This window comes from Heteronotia binoei, chromosome 4, assembly GCF_032191835.1.
Source record: "Heteronotia binoei isolate CCM8104 ecotype False Entrance Well chromosome 4, APGP_CSIRO_Hbin_v1, whole genome shotgun sequence".
NCBI lineage: Eukaryota > Metazoa > Chordata > Lepidosauria > Squamata > Gekkonidae > Heteronotia > Heteronotia binoei.
Genome location: NC_083226.1, coordinates 183,517,820 through 183,537,837, shown reverse-complemented (window position 1 = coordinate 183,537,837; position 20,018 = coordinate 183,517,820). Strand labels below are relative to the sequence as shown.

The 20,018-nt window shown below is 50.4% G+C and overlaps 1 protein-coding gene and 1 non-coding gene across 2 annotated transcripts in view; both read right to left on the bottom strand.

The window, feature by feature from the left end:
• Window positions 1–20,018, bottom strand: part of CNTFR (ciliary neurotrophic factor receptor) — a 761,181-nt gene that overhangs the window by 363,067 nt on the left and 378,096 nt on the right. The window lies entirely within an intron of this gene.
• Window positions 11,970–12,041, bottom strand: TRNAP-GGG (transfer RNA proline (anticodon GGG)). Its single transcript has one exon. It is a non-coding gene; the product is annotated as a tRNA-Pro (tRNA).

Here is a 20,018-nt window from a genome sequence, read left to right as displayed (position 1 = left end):
GAAGAAAGGTTGAAAAGCTTGGGACTCTTTAGCTTGGAGAAACGTCGACTGCGGGGTGACATGATAGAGGTTTACAAGATAATGCATGGGATGGAGAAAGTAGAGAAAGAAGTACTTTTCTCCCTTTCTCACAATACGAGAACTCGTGGGCATTCGATGAAATTGCTGAGCAGACAGGTTAAAACGGATAAAAGGAGGTACTTCTTCACCCAAAGGGTGATTAACATGTGGAATTCACTGCCACAGGAGGTGGTGGCGGCCACAAGCATGGCCACCTTCAAGAGGGGTTTAGATAAAAATATGGAGCAGAGGTCCATCAGTGGCTATTAGCCACAGTGTGTGTGTGTGTGTATACATATACACACACACACACACACAAAGGAAAGGTATATATAAGGAAAGGAAGCATAGTGCATATTGATGTGAGTTTTATGTGTTTTTATGTATTTTATTGTATAATTATTAATGTATTTTTAAATTGATTCTTGTTAGCTTTTGTGTTGTGAGCCGCCCTGAGCCCGTCTCGGTGGGGTAGGGCGGGATATAAATAAAATAAAATAAAATAAAAATTAAAAAATAAATATATAATTTTTTGGGCCACTGTGTGACACAGAGTGTTGGACTAGATGGGCCATTGGCCTGATCCAACATGGCTTCTCTTATGTTCTTAATCATTGTGATGCGGCGGCTAAAAAGGCCAATGCAATTTTGGGCTGTATCGACAGAAGCATAGTGTCCAGATCACGTGATGTGATGGTATCACTATACTCTGCTCTGGTAAGACCTCACCTGGAGTACTGTGTTCAGTTTTGAGCACTGCGTTTAAAGAAGGATCTAGACAAGCTGGAACAGGTCCAGAGGAGGGCGACGAAGATGGTGAGGGGTCTGGAGACCAAGTCCTAGGAGGAAAGGTTGCAGCTGGGGATGTTTAGCCTGCAGAGGAGGCGGCTGAGAGGTGATAGGATCACCATCTTCAAGGACTTGAAGGGCTGTCCTCTAGAGGATGGTGTGGAATTGTTTTCTGTGGCCCCAGAAGTTGCCCCAGGACCAGAACCAATGGGTTGAAATTAAATCAGAAGAGTTTCTGGCTCAACATCAGGAAGAACTTCCTGACCGTTAGAGCGATTCCTCAGTGGAACAGGCTTCCTCGGAAGGTGGTGGGCTCTCCTTCCTTGGAGGTTTTTAAACAGAGGCTAGATGGCCATCTGACAGCAATGAGGATCCTGTGAATTTAGGGGGAGGTGTTTGTGAGTTTCCTGCTTTGTGCAGGGGGTTGGACTAGATGACCCTAGGGCCCCAACTCTAAGATTCTAAATGAAAGGTGAGTTTGTGTTGAGGAAAGCCCTCATTGGTTGCAGCAGCCCTCCTGGGCCTGTCTCACAGAATCATAGAGTTGGAAGGGACCTCCAGGGTCATCTAGTTCAGGGGTCCCCAACTCCTGGGCCGTGGACCAGTACTGGTCCATTGACTGTTCATTATATAATAGAATGGAAGAAGAGGAGGAAGAAGAAGAGGAGGAGGAGGAAGAAGGAGGAAGAAGAAGAGGAGGAGGGAGGAAGAAGACGACAATGGATTTGTATCCTGCCCTCCACTCTGAATTTCAGATTCTCAGAGCAGCTCACAATCTCCTTTACCTTCCTCCCCCACAACAGACACTCTGTGAGGTGGGTGGGGCTGAGAGAGCTCTTACAGCAGCTACCCTTTCAAGGACAACTCCTACGAGAGCTATGGCTGACCCAAGGCCATTTCAGCAGCTGCAAGTGGAGGAGTGGGGAATCAAACCCATGTCTCCCAGATAGAGTCCATGCACTATCACCTCTCAGCTGCTTCCTCTCCAGGCTAAACATCGCCAGCTCTTTCAATCTTTCCTCCTAGGACTTGGTCTCCAGACCCCTCACCATCTTTGTCGCACTCCTCTGGACCCGTTTCAGCTTGTCTATATCCTTCATAAAATGTGGTGCCCAAAACTGAACACAAGACTCCAGGTGAGGTCTGACCAGAGCAGAGTAAAGTGATACCATCACATCACGTGATCTGGACACTATACTTCTGTCGATACAGCCCAAAATTGCATTTGCCTTTTTATTAATTATTTATTTAGTTATTTAGATTTATATCCCGCCCTACCCCCCCGAAGTGGACTTGGAGGAGGGGGCTCAGGAACTAAATTGAAGAAGAAGAAGAAGATATTGGATTTATATTCCGCCCTCCACTCCGAAGAGTCTCAGAGCAGCTCACAATCTCCTTTCCCTTCCTCCCCCACAACAGACACCCTGTGAGGTAGATGCAGATATTGGATTTATATCCCGCCCTCCACTCCGAAGAGTCTCAGAGCGGCTCACAATCTCCTTTCCCTTCCCCTGCCACAACAGACACCCTGTGAGGTGGGTGGGGCTGGAGAGGGCTCTCCCAGCAGCTGCCCTTTCAAGGACAACCTCTGCCAGAGCTATGGCTGACCCAAGGCCATTCCAGCAGGTGCAAGTGGAGGAGTGGGGAATCAAACCCGGTTCTCCCAGATAATCCACGCACTTAACCACTACACCAAACTGGCTCTCCCAGAAGCTGCTCTTTCAAGGACAATGTGAGGGCTATGGCTGACCCAAGGCCATTCCAGCAGCTGCAAGTGAAGGAGTGGGGAATCAAACCCGGTTCTCCCAGATAAGAGAGCTATGGCTGACCCAAGGCCATTCCAGCAACTGCAAGGGGAGGAGTGGAGAATCAAACCCAGTTCCCCCAGATAAGAGTCTGCACACTTAACCACTACACCAAACTGGCTCTCCTACACCTAAATGAAAGACTAGTTTGTGTCAAGGAAAGCCTTTGCTGGTTGCAAGAGCCCCTCCTGTGCACTCCTTTACGCTGTCCCTGTGGAGCGCCAGCAAAGGTGGAGCACTGAGACAGGGCCTTTTTGGTTGCAGCCCCGCAACCCCCTCTTTTTCAATCTTCAAGAGGCAGTTTTAGGATTGCATTGGAATGATTTGGTTTTGATTTCCCGGCAGTCCTAATCGGAGATTCCAAATTGCGAGCTATTACACGTCTGTGAAGTTTTTTTTGTTTTTAAATCGCTGCCGTTTCATTTAACCTGCAAGCCGGCCTGGAGTTCTGCAGGGCAGAAAGGCAGCCAACAAATCTTTCTAATCTATAAAGCAGCAAAGAACCTTTCCCCGAAGACCCCTCTTAGTTTCCGATTTGGTTTGTATTGGGATTGAACTTGCGGGGGAAACAATGGCAAAGGAGTATTCAGCAGGGGTCTGATTTGTTGACAGCCGCAATGCTGCGCCAAGGGTCACATACGCAGGCCTCACGGTTCTCTCTTCATAAAGCTCTCACCCCCCCAAATGGGCAAGAGTAACAAAGTAGGGGGGTTCCCCTGCCCCCCCCCCCAGGCCTCCCAGTCATGCTAGCATGCCCCATCAGAGCTTTTTTTTTTGTAGAAAAAGCCCAGCAGGAACTCATTTGTATATTAGGCCACATCCCCCGACAACAAGCCAGCCAGAAGAAGAAGAAGATATTGGATTTATATCCCGCCCTCCACTCCAAAGAGTCTCAGAGCGGCTCACAATCTCCTTTCCCTTCCTCCCCCACAACAGATACCCTGTGAGGTAGATGAAGATATTGGATTTATATCCCGCCCTCCACTCCGAAGAGTCTCAGAGCGGCTCACAATCTCCTTTCCCTTCCTCTCCCACAACAGACACCCTGTGAGGTAGATGAAGATATTGGATTTATATCCCGCCCTCCACTCCGAAGAGTCTCAGAGCAGCTCACAATCTCCTTTCCCTTCCTCCCCCACAACAGACACCCTGTGAGGTAGATGAAGATATTGGATTTATATCCCGCCCTCCACTCCAAAGAGTCTCAGAGCGGCTCACAATCTCCTTTGCCTTCCTCCCCCACAACAGACACCCTGTGAGGTGGGTGGGGCTGGAGAGGGCTCTCACAGCAGCTGCCCTTTCAAGGACAGAGTCTCAGAGCCACTCACAATCTCCTTCATCTCCCTCACCCACAAGAGACACCCTGTGAGGTGGGTGGGGCTGGAGAGGGCTCTCAAAGCAGCTGACCTTTCAAGGACAACCTCTGCCAGAGTTATGGCTGACCCAAGGCCATTCCAGCAGCTGCAAGTGGAGGAGTGGGGAATCAAACCCGGTTCTCCCAAATAAGAGTCCGCACACTTCACCACTACACCAAACTGGCTCTCCAGAACTGCATCCCTGCTTAAAAAAAGAACCCTGTATCCCATCAACCTGGAGACTGCGGGATCCACTCACCCCAGAAGCCAAGTTAAGGCAACAGCACCTCCTCTAAGAGACCTGGGAGAGCATAAAGGAAACACAACAGCTAGTGACGGTTGCCAACTCCAGGTTGGGAAATTCCAGAAGAAGAAGTGAAGAGAGAAGAAAAAATTGGATTTATATCCTTCCCTATACTCTGAATCTTAAGAGTCTCAGAGCGGCTTACAATCTCCTTTATCTTCCTCCCCCACAACAGACACCCTGTAAGGTAAGTAAGTAAGTAAGTAAAATTTTGTTTATATCCCGCCCTCCCCCGCCGAAGCGGGCTCAGGGAGGCTAACATCAATAAAATACCATACATTAATAAAACATTACATTAGTAGGCATTAATTTGCCTTAAAACCAATTAATACATTAATTAAAAAACAATTATTAATCCAATTACCTTAAATTAAACCAACCATAATGTTATCATTGACGCTATACCTATTGGTTGGTGTTGATGGCGAATATTCTTCATTATGCAGGTAGGTGGGGCTGAGAGAGCTCTGACAGAATCTGCCCTTTCAAGGACAACTCCTGCGAGAGCTATGGCTGACCCAAGGCCATTCCAGCAACTGCAAGGGGAGGAGTGGAGAATCAAACCCGGTTCTCCCAGATGAGAGTCCGCACACTTAACCACTACACCAAACTGAGTTCCTGTGCGTTCCGGCTCAAAAAAAGCCCTGGATCTCTGTTATCCAGAGGCCCTTGTAATTCTGGAGGATCTCCAGGCTGCAAGTGGAGACTGGCAGTCCCGCATCCAGCAGCAAAGGCACTGGCAGAGGAAGTTGGGCAGGAATCAAGGGGGAACAGGAGGTGGAGAAGAAGAGGAAGAAGACTGCAGATTTATACCCCACTCTTCTCCCTGAATGAGAGACTCAGAGCGGCTTACAATCTCCTTTCCCTTCCTCCCCCACAAGAGACACCCTGTGAGGTGGGTGGGGCTGAGAGGGCTCTGGCAGCAGCTGCCCTTTTCAAGGACAACCTCTGCCAGAGCTATGGCTGACCCAAGGCCATTCCAGCAGGTGCAAGTGGAGGAGTGGGGGATCAAACCCGCTTCTCCCAGATATGAGTCTGCACACTTAACCACTACACCAAACTGGAAACATGTGGCTGTTCCTAAAAAGAGCACAGGAAGAAGGGGAATGCTGCCCACCCCATTCTGGGACCCCCAAAGGCCTCTTGTCCAGCCAGCTCTCCTTCGGACCCCCTTTTGCTAGAGCCCCACCTTTTCAACTGAAGCCCGGCCATCGCAGAGCCTGCCCCCAATTACAGACAAAGGGGGGAGATGAAGCGATCAGCCGATCAAGATCCGGGGCCCACCGAGCCGGACGGAAGCCGTAAAGTCAGCGTGACGCGGAGGGCAAGTGGAGAGCCCAGAGAAGAGAGCTGATGCAGGCGGAACAGCTGGGCAGGAACCAAAAAAAAGCACTCTGGCTCCAAATCACAAAAGAAATTTCTTCATCAAGGACACGGGCACCATCTGCTTGCGGGGACGGTCCCACCCCTTGTGGTAGGCAGCTTTCCAACACACCGGTTTCGTTAGAGGTCGTGGGCACCATCTGGAGACGCTGAGGAGAATTTGGGGAGAGTGGGGAGCGGAGAGAGACACTAATAATGCAGACATTATCCCACAGCCCTCCCTAATTCTATCACACGAGGCTTTCCAGGTCTTTCCTGGTCGCTGATGGGGTGGCTGGATCCACACTGGGCAACTCTTGGCAGGGCTGGATTAGCAATAAGGCTAAGTAGCCACTGGCCTAGGGGTCCACATACCCTCAGAGGCCCCGGGCTGGCTTCCCTCCCAGGTTTCCCCCCAGCCTGCAGCCTTCCCAGCCTGCACACGCAGCCAGCAACTGAGCCGCTCTTTGCCCGACTCGCCTGATGCGGCTGCTGCTGGCGTCGTCGCCAAGTCTGCCTCTCCCCCGCAGCTTTGTAAGAGGGGGTTTTAAGAAGGTGCGAGCAGCCTCGTGGCGCAGGGCGGTAACGCTGCAGTGCTGCAGTCCAAACTCTCTGCTCACCACCAGAGTTCAATCCCAGCGGAAGCTGGGTTCAGGTAGCAGGCTCGAGGTTGACTCAGCCTTCCATCCTTCTGAAGTCGGTAAAATGAGTCCTCAGCTTGCTGGGGGGAAAGTGTAGACGACTGGGGAAGGCAATGGCAAACCACCACGTTAAAAAGTCTGCAGTGAAAACATCGTGATGCGATGTTACCCCAGAGTCGGAAACGACTGGGGCTGACTACCTTTACCTTTTGTAGCAGCCCTGTGGCGCAGAGTGGTAAAGCTGCAGTACAGCAGTCCAAACCCTCTGCTCATGACCTGAGTTCGATCCCAGTGGAAGTTGGGTTCAGGTAGCAGGCTCAAGGTTGACTCAGCCTTCCAGCCTTCTGAGGTCGGTCAAAGGAGTCCCCAGCTTGCTGGGGGGAAAGTGTAGATGACTGGGAAAGGCCATGGCAAACCACCCCGTAAAAAGTCTGCTGTGAAAACATTTTGAAAGCAAAGTCACCCCAGAGTCGGAAACGACTGGCGCTTGCACTCAGGGGACTATCTTTGCCTTTTTAAGAAGGTGCCTGGAGGCTGCAGTGGGGGCCATGGGCGGTGGGGTGGGCATCCCAACTCTGAGATCATTTGCGAGGGGGCCCCTGAGATTTCGACTGCCTAGGGGCCTCATAAGAACATAAGAGAAGCCATGTTAGATCAGGCCAATGGCACATCCAGTCCAACATTCTGTGTCACACAGCGGCCAAATATATATATATATATATATATATATATATATATATATATATATATATATATATATATATATATACACACACACACACACACACACACATTGTGGCTAATAGCCACTGATGGACCTCTGCTCCATATTTTTATCTAACCCCCTCTTGAAGGTGGCCATGCTTGTGGCCGCCACCACCTCCTGTGGCAGTGAATTCCACATGTTAATCACCCTTTGGGTGAAGAAGTACTTCCTTTTATCCGTTTTAACCTGTCTGCTCAGCAATTTCATTGAATGCCCACGAGTTCTTGTATTGTGAGAAAGGGAGAAAAGTACTTCTTTCTCTACTTTCTCCATCCCATGCATTATCTTGTAAACCTCTATCATGTCACCCCTCAGTCGACGTTTCTCCAAGCTAAAGAGCCCTAAGCGTTTCAACCTTTCTTCATAGGGAAGGTGTTCCAGCCCTTTAATCATTCTAGTTGCCCTTTTCTGAACTTTCTCCAATGCTATAATATCCTTTTTGAGGTGCGGCAACCAGAACTGCACACAGTACTCCAAATGAGACCGCACCATCGATTAATACAGGGGCATTATGATACTGGCTGATTTGTTTTCAATTCCCTTCCTAATAATTCCCAGCATGCCGTTGGCCTTTTTTATTGCAAACGCACACTGTCTTGACCCTCCACAGGGTTTCATCCGGCACGGACTCCTGAAAATTTGCGGGTGGAAGCTGGGAAGGATGGGAACCTCAGTGGGGTAAAGGGCTATAGAATCCCGCCTCCAAAGGATCCATTTTCTCCAGGGGAACTGATCTCTGTAGTCTGGAGATGAGCTGTCACACCAGGGGAGGCCCAAGGCCCACCTGGAGGCTGGAAGTCCTCTCACACCCTCCTCCAAAGCTGCTGGCGTTTTCTGTCTAAGCAAAATAAGTAGGTGTTGAGAACCTAAAATAATAAAAAGCACTACAGATGAAGGAAGGGAGAGAGGAGCTGGGCAACTGCTAGAGTTCAAGCAAGCAAAATGGCAGCCTAGCCCCGTTAAAAATTGGGTCTGCCATCAAATGCCTCGGAAAGATTTCTATCCAAGAAACCCCTCCTAGAATTTTGAACCCAAACGATTCCTTTTTCTCATATTATCGGCAGTGCAAAAAAGGGGCTTCCCCTCACAAAGGTTTTTTGTTTCTTGATATCAATGGCTTTCCTTTCTTCACAATTCCCACAACTGCCGGTAATACTAGGGATGCAATTCCGAAAGACTTCAACAAGTGTATTGTGTTCAGTTTTGGAACTTTTAAGAAGGATCTAGACCAGCTGGAAGGGGTCCAGAGGAGGACGACGAAGATGGTGAGGGGTCTGGAAACCAAGTCCTACGAAGGAAGGTTGAAGGAGCTGGGGATGTTTAGCCTGGAGAGGAGGCGGCTGAGAGGTGATAGGATCACCATCTTGAAGGGCTGTCATAGAGAGGATGGTGTGGAATTGCCTTCTGTGGACCTGGAAGGTAGGACCAGAACCAATGGATTGAAATTAAAAGAGTTTCCGGTTCAACATTAGGAAGAACTTCCTGACCGTTAGAGTGATTCCTCAGTAGAACAGGCTTCCTCCTTAGGAGGTGGTGGGCTCTCCTTCCTTGGAGGATTTTAAGCAAAGGCTGGATGGCCATCTGACAGCAATGCAGATTCTGTGAATTTAGGGAGAGGTGTTTGTGAGTTTCCTGCATTGCGCAGGGGGTTGGACTAGATGACCCTGGAGGTCCCTTCCAATTCTATGATTCTTTGATTCTATTCTATGATTCTAATGTCAGTCGCCACTTCTAGGTCAGGAAGGAATTCCCCTCTTGCCAGATTGGCCAAGGGGTCCTGGGGGGGCTTAGGAGGAGGAGACTGGATTTATACTCTGCTCTTCACTTGGAGTTTAAGAGAGGTTTCCAATCTCCTTTCCCTTCTTCTCCCCACAACTGAAACCTTGTGATGTAGGTGGGGCTGAGACAGCTCTTTCAAAAAGAGCCACCGAGAGAACAGCTCTGACCCAAGGTCCTAGAATCATAGAGTTGGAAGGGACCTCCAGGGTCATCTAGTCCAAACCCTACACAATGCAGGAAACTCACAAATATATCCCCCTAAATTCACAGGATCTTCGTCACTGTCAGGTGGCCATCTAGCCGCTGTTGAAAAACCTCCAAGGAAGGAGAGCCCACCACCTCCCAAGGAGGAAGCCTGTTAGAATCATAGAAGAATTGGAAGGGACCTCCAGGGTCATATAGTCCAGCCCCCTGCACAATGCAGGGAAATCACAAACACCTCCCCCTAAATTCACAGGATCCTCATTGCTGTCAGGTGGCCATCTAGCCTCTGTTGAAAAACCTCCAAGGCAGGAGAGCCCACCACCTCCCGAGGAGGAAGCCTGTTCTACTGAGGAATCGCTCTAATGGTCAGGAAGTTCTTCCTGATGTTAGAATCATAGAATCGTAAAGTTGTAGGGGACCTCCAGGGTCATCTAGTCCAACCCCCTGCACAATGCAGGAAACTCACAAACTCCTCCCCCTAAATTCACAGGATCTTCATTGCTGTCAGATGGCCATCTAGCCTCTGTTTCAAAACCTCCAAGGAAGGAGAGCCCACCACCTCCCAAGGAAGCCTGTTCCACTGAGGAACTGCTCTAAACTCACAAATACCTCCCCCTAAATTCACAGGATCTTTGTTACTGTCAGATGGCCATCTACCCTCTGTTGAAAAACCTCCAAGGAAGGAGAGCCCACCACCTCCCAAGGAGGAAGCCTGTTAGAATCATAGAAGAGTTGGAAGGGACCTCCAGGGTCATCTAGTCCAACACCCTGCACGATGCAGGAACTTCACAAATACTTCGCCACACACAAATATCCCCAGGGATCCCTGCTCTATGCCCAGAGATGGAAAAAAACTGGCCAAACTGGCCTGGAGGTATACTAAGATTACTACAAATGCATTAAGGCCAAAGAGACCTAAAACAATGCCCCTAATAAATGCATCTATACGAACAAAAACACTTTGCACATATGCTGCCCAGAGGTTGCGAATTTGAGAAGTATAAGTTATGACAGTCACCTGAATCTTAGGGCCTGCCCACATCATAAATGTCCACATCATAAATTTAAAGCCCATCTCCTAAAAATACAGTGGAGAGCAGGGTTCGAAAAGTGCTGATAATCTCCTAACAGTGAAGCAGGGCAGTATGAGAATATCTAAATCGGTGGATCGGGACCATTTCCAAAGACGGAAGATTTTTTTTACAAAACTTGCGTATCGCACCCCCCCCCCAACTCATTTGCAGAAAAATCTGAAAATGGCAAGAATTGAAAGGGGTGGTATAAATCCCCCCCCCCCAAAAAAAACAGAGGTGCATATGCAGACATATGGAGGAATGGGGGATCCAACCCAGTTCTCCCAGATTAGAGTCCATGCACTTAACCACTACACATGCTCATACGTTCAAACTGCCTAGATGACCCTTGAGGTCCCTTCCAGCTCCCCCTCCCCCCCAAAGCACGCTCACATGCATGGATGTGGCCAGCCACACACCCACAGCTATTGGATGGCAGTTTGCAGCCTACCCAGCGCCACTGCGGACTCTCAGGCTCCAGCGAAACAGACCTGCCCACCCCCACCTCCCACAATACTTCCGTGCTTCACTTGCTGAGATGCCCCTCCTCCTGCACATTCTACCCACCTCCGCAGATGTGGACCCTTCCCTTCCCTCCTCCCCCCCTCTCCCCCCTGCCCGAGTTTGTCTGGCACACCTCAAGGTGCATGAGCTCATGGGGTTTGACAAGGCAAGAAGCCTGCAAGGTCTGCCTGCTGGTGTCCAGCTGCCGCACAGCCCGACCCTCCTCCTTCTTTTTTTAGGACACAAGCAGGAAAAAAGGGCCGGTGGGAGTTTGCTGGGGAGGGAAGAGAACCCGTCTGCCTCTCTCAGCTCTGCTTCCAGCTTCTTGGGAGAAACAAGCACAGATCTCTGTGGTGCTCTGCGCACAGCGCAGAATTGGACATATGGACATATTTATTTATTTTTTTATTTATTTAAGATTTATATCCCGCCCTTCCCACAAGTGGCTCAGGGCGGCTTCCAATAGTAGATCCATCAAAATTACACATATAAAGGGATCCATATTTAAAACAGATAAAACAGATAAAACAGATAAAACCCTAGTTATTAATACACATAAATATTTCAGCTATATATAAAAGGAATCCAGCAAGTTACAGTAAAATTCTCAAGCTAAGTATAGGCTAGCCGGAAGAGGGTCGTCTTACAGGCCCTGCGGAACTGAACAAGGTCCCGCAGGGCCCTCACCTCTTCCGGCAGCTGATTCCACCATGTAGGGGCCATAACAGAGAAAGCCCTTTCTCTGGTGGACTTCAACCGGGCTTCCTTCGGCCCAGGGATAGTAAGGAGATTTTGTGTTCCCGACCTCAGTACTCTCTGGGGAACGTGCGGGGAAAGACGGTCCTTCAGGTAGACAGGTCCCAAGCCATATAGGGCTTTAAAGGTGATAACCAGCACCTTGTACCGGACTCGGTATATTACTGGAAGCCAGTGCAGGGTCCGAAGACCCGGCTGAATGTGTTCCCGCTTTGGGAGACCTAATAACAGCCGGGCCGCAGCATTCTGCACCAGCTGCAATTTCCGAGTTCGGGACAGGGGCAGCCCCATGTAGAGGGCATTACAGTAGTCTAACCTCGAGGTGACCGTAGCGTGGATCACTGTTGCTAGGTCGTCGCGCTCCAAAAAGGGGGCCAGCTGCCTTGCCCGCCTAAGATGAAAAAACGCGGACTTGGCAGCGGCTGCTATCTGAGCCTCCATCTATCTGAAGCTGCCTTATACTGAATCAGACCCTGGGTCCATCAAAGTCAGTATTGTCTACTCAGACCGGCAGCGGCTCACCAGGGTCTCAAGCTGAGGTTTTTCACACCTATTTGCGTGGACCCTTTTTTGGAGATGCCAGGGATTGAACCTGGGACCTTCTGCTTCCCAAGCAGATGCTCTACCACTGAGCCACAGCCCCATTCATTGCTCTCCAGGGTCTCAAGCTGAGGTTTTTCACACCTATTTGCCTGGACCCTTTTAGTTGGAGATGCCGGGGATTGAACCTGGGACCTTCTGCTTACCAAGCAGATGCTCTACCACTGAGCCACCGTCACTCCCCCCAAGTAGGCTGCAGGTAACTTCATGGGTGGCTACAAAAAGTTGAGAGTGGCCAGGGCTTGAATTCAGCAGGAGCTCACAGGGGTGTGAGGTAGGTGGGGCTGAGAGTTCTTTTATAGCAGCTGCCCTTTCAAGGACAGCTTCTATGAGAGCTCTGGCTGACACAAGGCCATCTCAACAGCTGCAAGGGGAGGAGTGGGGAATCAAACCCGGTTCTCCCAGATAAGAGTCTGCACACTTAACCACTACACCAAACTGGATCTCACTGCTCTTTCAAGGACAGTGTGAGGGCTATGGCTGACTCAAGGCCATTCCAGCAGCTGCAAGTGGAGGAGTGGGGAATCAAACCCGGTTCTCCCAGATAAGAGTCTGTGCACTTAACCACTATGGCTGACCCAAGGCCATTCCAGCAGCTGCAAGTGGAGGAGTGGGGAATCCAACCTGGTTCTCCCAGATAAGAGTCTGCGCACTTATCCACTACACCAAACACAAGGCCCTGGCGACGGTGGCATCAGCCGGACAAGCTGGGAAGCGTCACGAGAGACCCCCCACGCCCTCCCCTCGCCCGAGCCTCCTCCGCCCACACCATGTTCCTCTCACACTTAATTAACTTAACACAAGGAGCATAAGTTGATTAGCATAAACAAGGTAAGTGCCCTTGATGTTCCACCGGGAGGGGCACAGATGGCATTGTTAGCAGGGTCCCTCTTGGGTGACCTTGGCAGCCAACGCGGGGTATATTAATGCTTGCAAATTAGTAAAGCATGGGTTGGTTTCCCCCACTCTTGGCGCAGTTCCTGAGTACTGGGGAGGGACTGCAGTGTCAGAGTCCCAGTGTCCCAGGTTCTATCCCCAGCATCTCCAGTTAAAGGGATTAAAAAGTTAAAGGCCGTCCCCTGTGCGCGCACCAGTCGTTTCTGACTCTGGGGTGACGTTGCATCACAGTGTTTTCACGGCAGACTTTTTTGATGGGGTGGTGTGTCGTGGCCTTCCCCGGTCCTCTACACCTTGCCCCCCAGCAGGCTGGGGATTCATTTTCTGACCTGGGAAGGATAGAAGGCTGAGTCAACCTTGAGCCGGCTACCTGAACCTAGCTTCCGCCAGGATCGAACTCAGCTCGAACTCAGGTCGTAAGCAGGGAGCTCGGACTACAGTACTGCAGCTTCACCGCTCTGCTCCACGGGGCTTCTCGTTAAAGGGATTAGGCAGTGTGAAAGACCGAAGACCCTGGGAGAGCTGAGCGCACCGTGCTGATCTTTGTCGCCCAAAAAGTCTAATAAAGCAGTGCTAAAGAGCCCCAAGACAGAGGGCCCAAACCCCAGTGAGTCTAGCTGTGCCCCACAGTGGTTAAAATCATAGAATCATGGAATCATAGAGTTGGAAGGGACCTCCAGGGCCATCTAGTCCAACCCCCTGCACAATGCAGGAAACTCACAAACACCTCCTCCTACATTCACAGGATCTTCATCGCTGTCAGATAGCCATCTAGCCTCGCTGTCAGATAGCCATCTAGCCATCTAGCCCACCACCTCCCAAGGAGGAAGCCTGTTAGAATCATAGAAGAGTTGGAAGGGACCTCCAGGGCCATCTAGTCCAACCCCCTGCACAATGCAGAAAACTCAGAAACACCTCCCCCTAAATTCACAGGATCCTCATTGCTGTCAGGTGGCCATCTAGCCTCTGTTGAAAAACCTCCAAGGAAGGAGACCCCACCACCTCCCAAGGAAGCCTGTTCCACTGAGGTCAGGAATCATAGAATCCTAGAGTTGGAAGGGACCTCCAGGGCCATCTAGTCCAACCCCCTGCACAATGCAGGAAACTCACAAACACCTCCCCCTAACTTCACAGGATCTTCATTGCTGTCAGGTGGCCATCTAGCCTCTGTTAAAAACCTCCAAGGAAGGAGAGCCCACCACCTCCGAGGAGGAAGCCTGTTAGAATCACAGAAGAGTTGGAAGGGACCTCCAGGGCCATCTAGTCCAACCCCCTGCACAATTCAGGAAACTCACAAACACCTCCCCCTAAATTCACAGGATCCTCATTGCTGTCAGGTGGCCATCTAGCCTCTGTTGAAAAACCTCCAAGGAAGGAGAGCCCACCGCCTCCCGAGGAGGAAGCCTGTTCCACTGAGGTCAGGAATCATAGAATCCTAGAGTTGGAAGGGACCTCCAGGGCCATCTAGTCCAACCCCCTGCACAATGCAGGAAACTCACAAACACCTCCCCCTAAATTCACAGGATCTTCATTGCTGTCAGGTGGCCATCTAGCCTCTGTTAAAAACCTCCAAGGAAGGAGAGCCCACCACCTCCGAGGAGGAAGCCTGTTAGAATCACAGAAGAGTTGGAAGGGACCTCCAGGGCCATCTAGTCCAACCCCCTGCACATTGCAGGAAACTCACAAACGCCTCCCCCTAAATTCACAGGATCCTCATTGCTGTCAGGTGGCCACCTAGCCTCTGTTGAAAAACCTCCAAGGAAGGAGACCCCACCACCTCCCAAGGAAGCCTGTTCCACTGAGGTCAGGAATCATAGAATCCTAGAGTTGGAAGGGACCTCCAGGGCCATCTAGTCCAACCCCCTGCACAATGCAGGAAACTCACAAACACCTCCCCCTAACTTCACAGGATCTTCATTGCTGTCAGGTGGCCATCTAGCCTCTGTTAAAAACCTCCAAGGAAGGAGAGCCCACCACCTCCGAGGAGGAAGCCTGTTAGAATCACAGAAGAGTTGGAAGGGACCTCCAGGGCCATCTAGTCCAACCCCCTGCACATTGCAGGAAACTCACAAACGCCTCCCCCTAAATTCACAGGATCCTCATTGCTGTCAGGTGGCCACCTAGCCTCTGTTTCAAAACCTCCAAGGAGGAACCTCCAAGGATTCTCCGGTAAGCTCTGAATAGCCTTAGAGCAGGTCCAGCAGCAACTTAAGAGCTCTCCACTTCCATTTTACTCCGCCTCACAAAATGACTCTCAAAAGCTGACACTTTGAAACTCTTCTTGGTCTCTAAGATGCTCCTGCACTAAAATGCAGGCCTCATTTTGTGCAGCAGCTCACAGGAGTGTTCTTTGTGCTCTTTCTTTCTTAATCCGCCTGCCAACCCCCCCCCCCCCAAAAAAAAAACAAAAAAAACCTTGCTTCTGGGCTCCATGCTTCAAGCCCCCTGCGAGAATTTTGCTGAAATCTAAGATCTGACAAACTTTCTAATATTTCCCCCCACAAAAATGGGGAAATAACTACAACGTATAAAGCAGATAGATGGAAACCTTCGCCATGCCACTGTGGCCACATAGGAGAAATGGAAAAAGTATGATGGCAATTAGAATGACAATTCTAATTCAAGAAGCATTTTAAGGTAGATGCTGAGCTGCTATAATTCAACACACCTTCCGGTGATGTCATGGGGGTGTGGCATATGCAAACCAGTCGTGCTAATAAGCTCCGGCATCTCTTCTTATACAAAATGACCCCTGCTAAAATCAATTTTGAACGTGGTCACTTCAAGGCATTCATCCCACCCCCCAAATTTCCAGCACTTTGGCAGCTGCTACATATGACCAGTGTTCCCTCTAAGCTGAGTGTGAGTTAGCTCATAGTTTTTTAGCCTCCAGCTCAGACATTTTTTTCTTAACTCAGGAAAAATGGCCCCAATTGATTTATGCAGTAACTCACAGCTTTAATGACAGTGGCTCACAAAGCAGAATTTTTGCTCACCAGATGCCACAGCTTAAAGGGAACATATGAAGCTGCCTTCTATTGAATCAGACCCCCCCTCCCCAGTCCATCAAAGTCAGTATTGCCTACACAGACTGGCAGCGGCTCTCCAGGGTCTCAAGCTGAGGTTTTTCATGCCTATTTGCCCAGATCCTTTTTAGTTGGAGATGCCGGGGATTGAACCTGGGACCTTCTGCTTACCCAGTAGATGCTCTACCACTGAGCCACAGCCCCATTCATGGCTCTCCAGGGTCTCCAGCTGAGGTTTTTCACGCCTACTTGCCTGGACCCTTTTTAGTTGGAGATGCCGGGGATTGAACGTGGGACCTTCTGCTTACCAAGCAGATGCCCTGCCACTGAGCCACAGCCCCATTCATGGCTCTCCAGCTGAGGTTTTTCACACCTAGTAGCCTGGACCCTTTATAGCTGCAGATGCCGGGGATTGAACCTGGGACCTCCTGCTTACCAAGCAGATGCTCTACCACCGAGCCACCATCCCTCCACAGGGACATTTCATATGACCCCTTTTCCAGAAGGAGAGAGCGTCCAAAGGTGGAGAACTGGAAGAGGCTGCGACGTCTGCAAAGAACCCCCTTGCCTTCTGGAACCACCGTTTTAATTTTCTTAAAAGGGACTGGCTGGCGCACCAGCCATTTTTACAAATTAAACAATATACTCAAGAGATGGAAAGCGGTCTTCCAACTAGAGTCGCAAGCGGGGGGGGGGAGGGTCACGGCAGTTCCAAAGCCAACGTTGTTTGTGTGCAGCTTCCAGGAAACATCCTGAGATAGATATAACAAGGTTCTGCAGGGTTATTACCAGCTGAGAGAAAAAGTGCTTGTGTGTGTGTGTGTGAGAGAGAGAGAGAGACATCACACCACATCCTGTGAAATAAACAGTTACTCGCAACAATCTGACGACAGTCCAGGGGTGCTAACAAGCCGGTTCTTGGGGGAAATCAGACACAGCTTTTGTTCAGGAAAGATGCACTTGCTATTTCTCTGTCTGTCCCTTGAGTGGCTTCAGTATTTATTTTAAAGGGGAGGCAGCACATGTGCTTCTGTAGGAGAACTAATTAAAGTCTCCATGAGTCAAAGGAACAGAAAACAATGCGCGCTAATAGCACAATCGAAACAGGCAATCTAATGTGCAAAAATAAACACATACAAATTGGCACCTCCTGTCCTTGCAAAAACCACGCATCTGGTTTCCACGGATCAGACCCACACGGAGCACGTGCAACTTTTCCATTCACACACAATGGTGTTCTGAGAACATGAGAAGAGCCCATCTGGATCAGACCACAGAGGTTTTCCCCTGAGAAGAACCTCAGAAGAACTCTGCTGAATCAGACCACTGAAGGTCCATCTAGTCCAGCCTCCTTTCTCATACAGTGGCCAGCCTGTTCCTCTGGAGGGCCAACAAAAGGGCAGAGAGGCCGAGGCCTTACCCTGAGAAGAACATCAGAAGAGCCCTGCTGGATCAGACCACGGAGGGTCCATCTAGTCCAGCCACCTGTCTCACACAGTGGCCAGCCAGTTCCTCTGAAGGACCAACAACAAGGCATAGAGGCCGAGGCCTTCCCCTGAGAAGAACCTCAGAAGAGCTCTGCTGAATCAGACCACTGAAGTGTCCAACCAGTTCCTCTGGACAGGGCAGAGGCCGAGGCCTTCCCCTGAGAAGAACATCAGAAGAGCCCTGCTGGGTCAGACCAGGGAGGGTCCATCTAGTCCAGCCTCCTGTCTCACACAGTGGCCAACCAGTTCCTCTGGAGGGCCAACGAGAGGGCAGAGGCCAAGGCCTTCCCCTGAGAAGATCCTCAGAAGAGCCTTGCTGGATCAGACCAGGGAGGGTCCATCTAGTCCAGCCTCCTGTCTCACACAGGGGCCAACCAACCAGTTCCTCTGGAGGGCCAACAACAGGGCAGAGAGGCCGAGGCCTTCCCCTGAGAAGAACCTCAGAAGAGCCCTGCTGGGTCAGAGCAGGGAGGTTCCATCTAGTCCAGCCTCCTGTCTCACACAGTGGCGAACCAGTTCCTCTGGAGGGCCCACAACAGGGCAGAGAGGCCGAGGCCTTCCCCTGAGAAGAACCTCAGAAGAGCCCTGCTGGGTCAGACCAGGGAGGGTCCATCTAGTCCAGTCTCCTGTCTCACACAGTGGCCAGCCACTTCCTCTGGAGGGCCAATAACAGGGCAGCGAGGCCGAGGCCTTCCCTTGAGAAGAACATCAGAAGAGCCCTGCTGGATCAGACCAGGAAGGGTCCATCTAGTCCAGCCTCCTGTCTCACACAATGGCCAACCAGTTCCTCTGGAGGGGCAACAACAGGGCAGAGGCTGAGGCCTTCCCCTGAGAAGAACATCAGAAGAGCCCTGCTGGGTCAGACCAGGGAGGGTCCATCTAGTCCAGCTTCCTGTCTCACACAGTGGCCAACCAGTTCCTCTGGAGGGTCAACAACAGGGCAGAGGCCGTGTCCTTCCCCTGCCTTGCCATCTGGCCCTGGGATTCAAAAGTAAACTGGGATGTGGAGATCCCATTTTGGAAGCCTTCACTGGAAGATCTAAAGGTGTGGGGTAGAGGGAGTGTTTTATGGAAGGCGGTGCTTCCTTGGCACTCTGAACAAGTGGACAACCTTTTGGGCTCAAGAGGCAGAAAACCAAAGAGGCCACCAATGAAGATGTCAGTGTGACAACAAGAAAACAAAAAAGGAAGAGGAGAATAAGCCAAGCCTCACAACTATTCAACCCGCATGTCAGGTACAATCTTCTTCGAGATCACTGTTTGAAGGTCAATGTCAGTGCTTAAGATAGGGCCCAAAAATAGACTGACAGCTGGTGATAATGATGCAAAATATGTGCATTGTGATTCTGACACCTCAAGCTCGAAGAAGAGGAAGAAGACGAGGAGGAGGAGGAAGAGGAGGAGGAGGAAGAAGAAGACGAGGAGGAGGTGGAAGAAGAAGAAGACGAGGAAGAAGAAGAGGAGGAGGAGGAAGAAGAGGAGGAGGAAGAAGAAGAAGAGGAGGAGGAGAAAGATTAGGAGGAGTAGGAAGAAGAAGAGGAGGAGGAGGAAGAAGAAATGTGATTTGTATTTCACCCTATACTCCAAATCTCAGAATGGTCACAGTCTCCTTTATCTTCCTTGCCCACAACAGACACCCTTTGAGATATGTGGGGCTGAGACAGCTCCTTGGCTCAATGCTACATCAAACCATATGCCAAATCCTTATCTTCCAGATTCTCAGTCTCTTCAAACTGGATATAAAACTTACAAACGGAGAACTAATTTCCCACTCAGGTTGTGTTTCTTGCTTAACACACAAAGACTGTTTAAACCATAGAAACAGCCTCCTCCAGAGCCGATCCTTTTTCCAAAGCCACACCACACTGGCTCTGAAACCGACTCCGTTTTTTAGACCCTTCTCACAGCAGAGAGTCCCCAAACCCCCAGTCTGTTCTCCAGCCAACTCTCCAGTTGCCTAACTGCCACTCTCTTCTCTATGGTCAGCTGCAGTTCTATAATAAGAGCAAGCTCCATGAGCTGCCGATCAGGTCAGATGACTCGCTCTCTTCCATGCCGCGCTGCCTGTAAGCATATTGCTGCTCGCTGTCCGTCACAGATTGGCTGGAGCCAGCAAAGGTCTGGCATGCTGAACACCTCCAGCAAGGGAAGCCATGTGCCCCCAGCAACCTTGGCAGTCCACACAGAGTCCACTTGGCTCAGACCGAGGCAATGGTACCCACCCCCATCATAGCCATAAGAGAAGCCCTTTTGGATCAGGTCAATGGCCCATCCAGTCCAACATTCTGTGTCACATAAGAACATAAGAGAAGCCCTGTTGGATCAGGTCAATGGCCCATCCAGTCCTCTGTGTCACAGAAGAATATAAGAGAAGCCCTGTTGGATCAGGTCAATGGCCCATCCAGTCCAACACTCTGTGTCACATAAGAACATAAGAGAAGCCCTGTTGCATCAGGCCAATGGCCCATCCAGTCCAACACTGTGTCACATAAGAACGTAAGAGAAGCCCTGTTGGGTCAGGCCAATGGCCCCTCCAGTCCAACACTCTGTGTCACCTAAGAACATAAGAGAAACCATGTTGGATCAGGCCAGTGGCCCATCCAGTCCAAC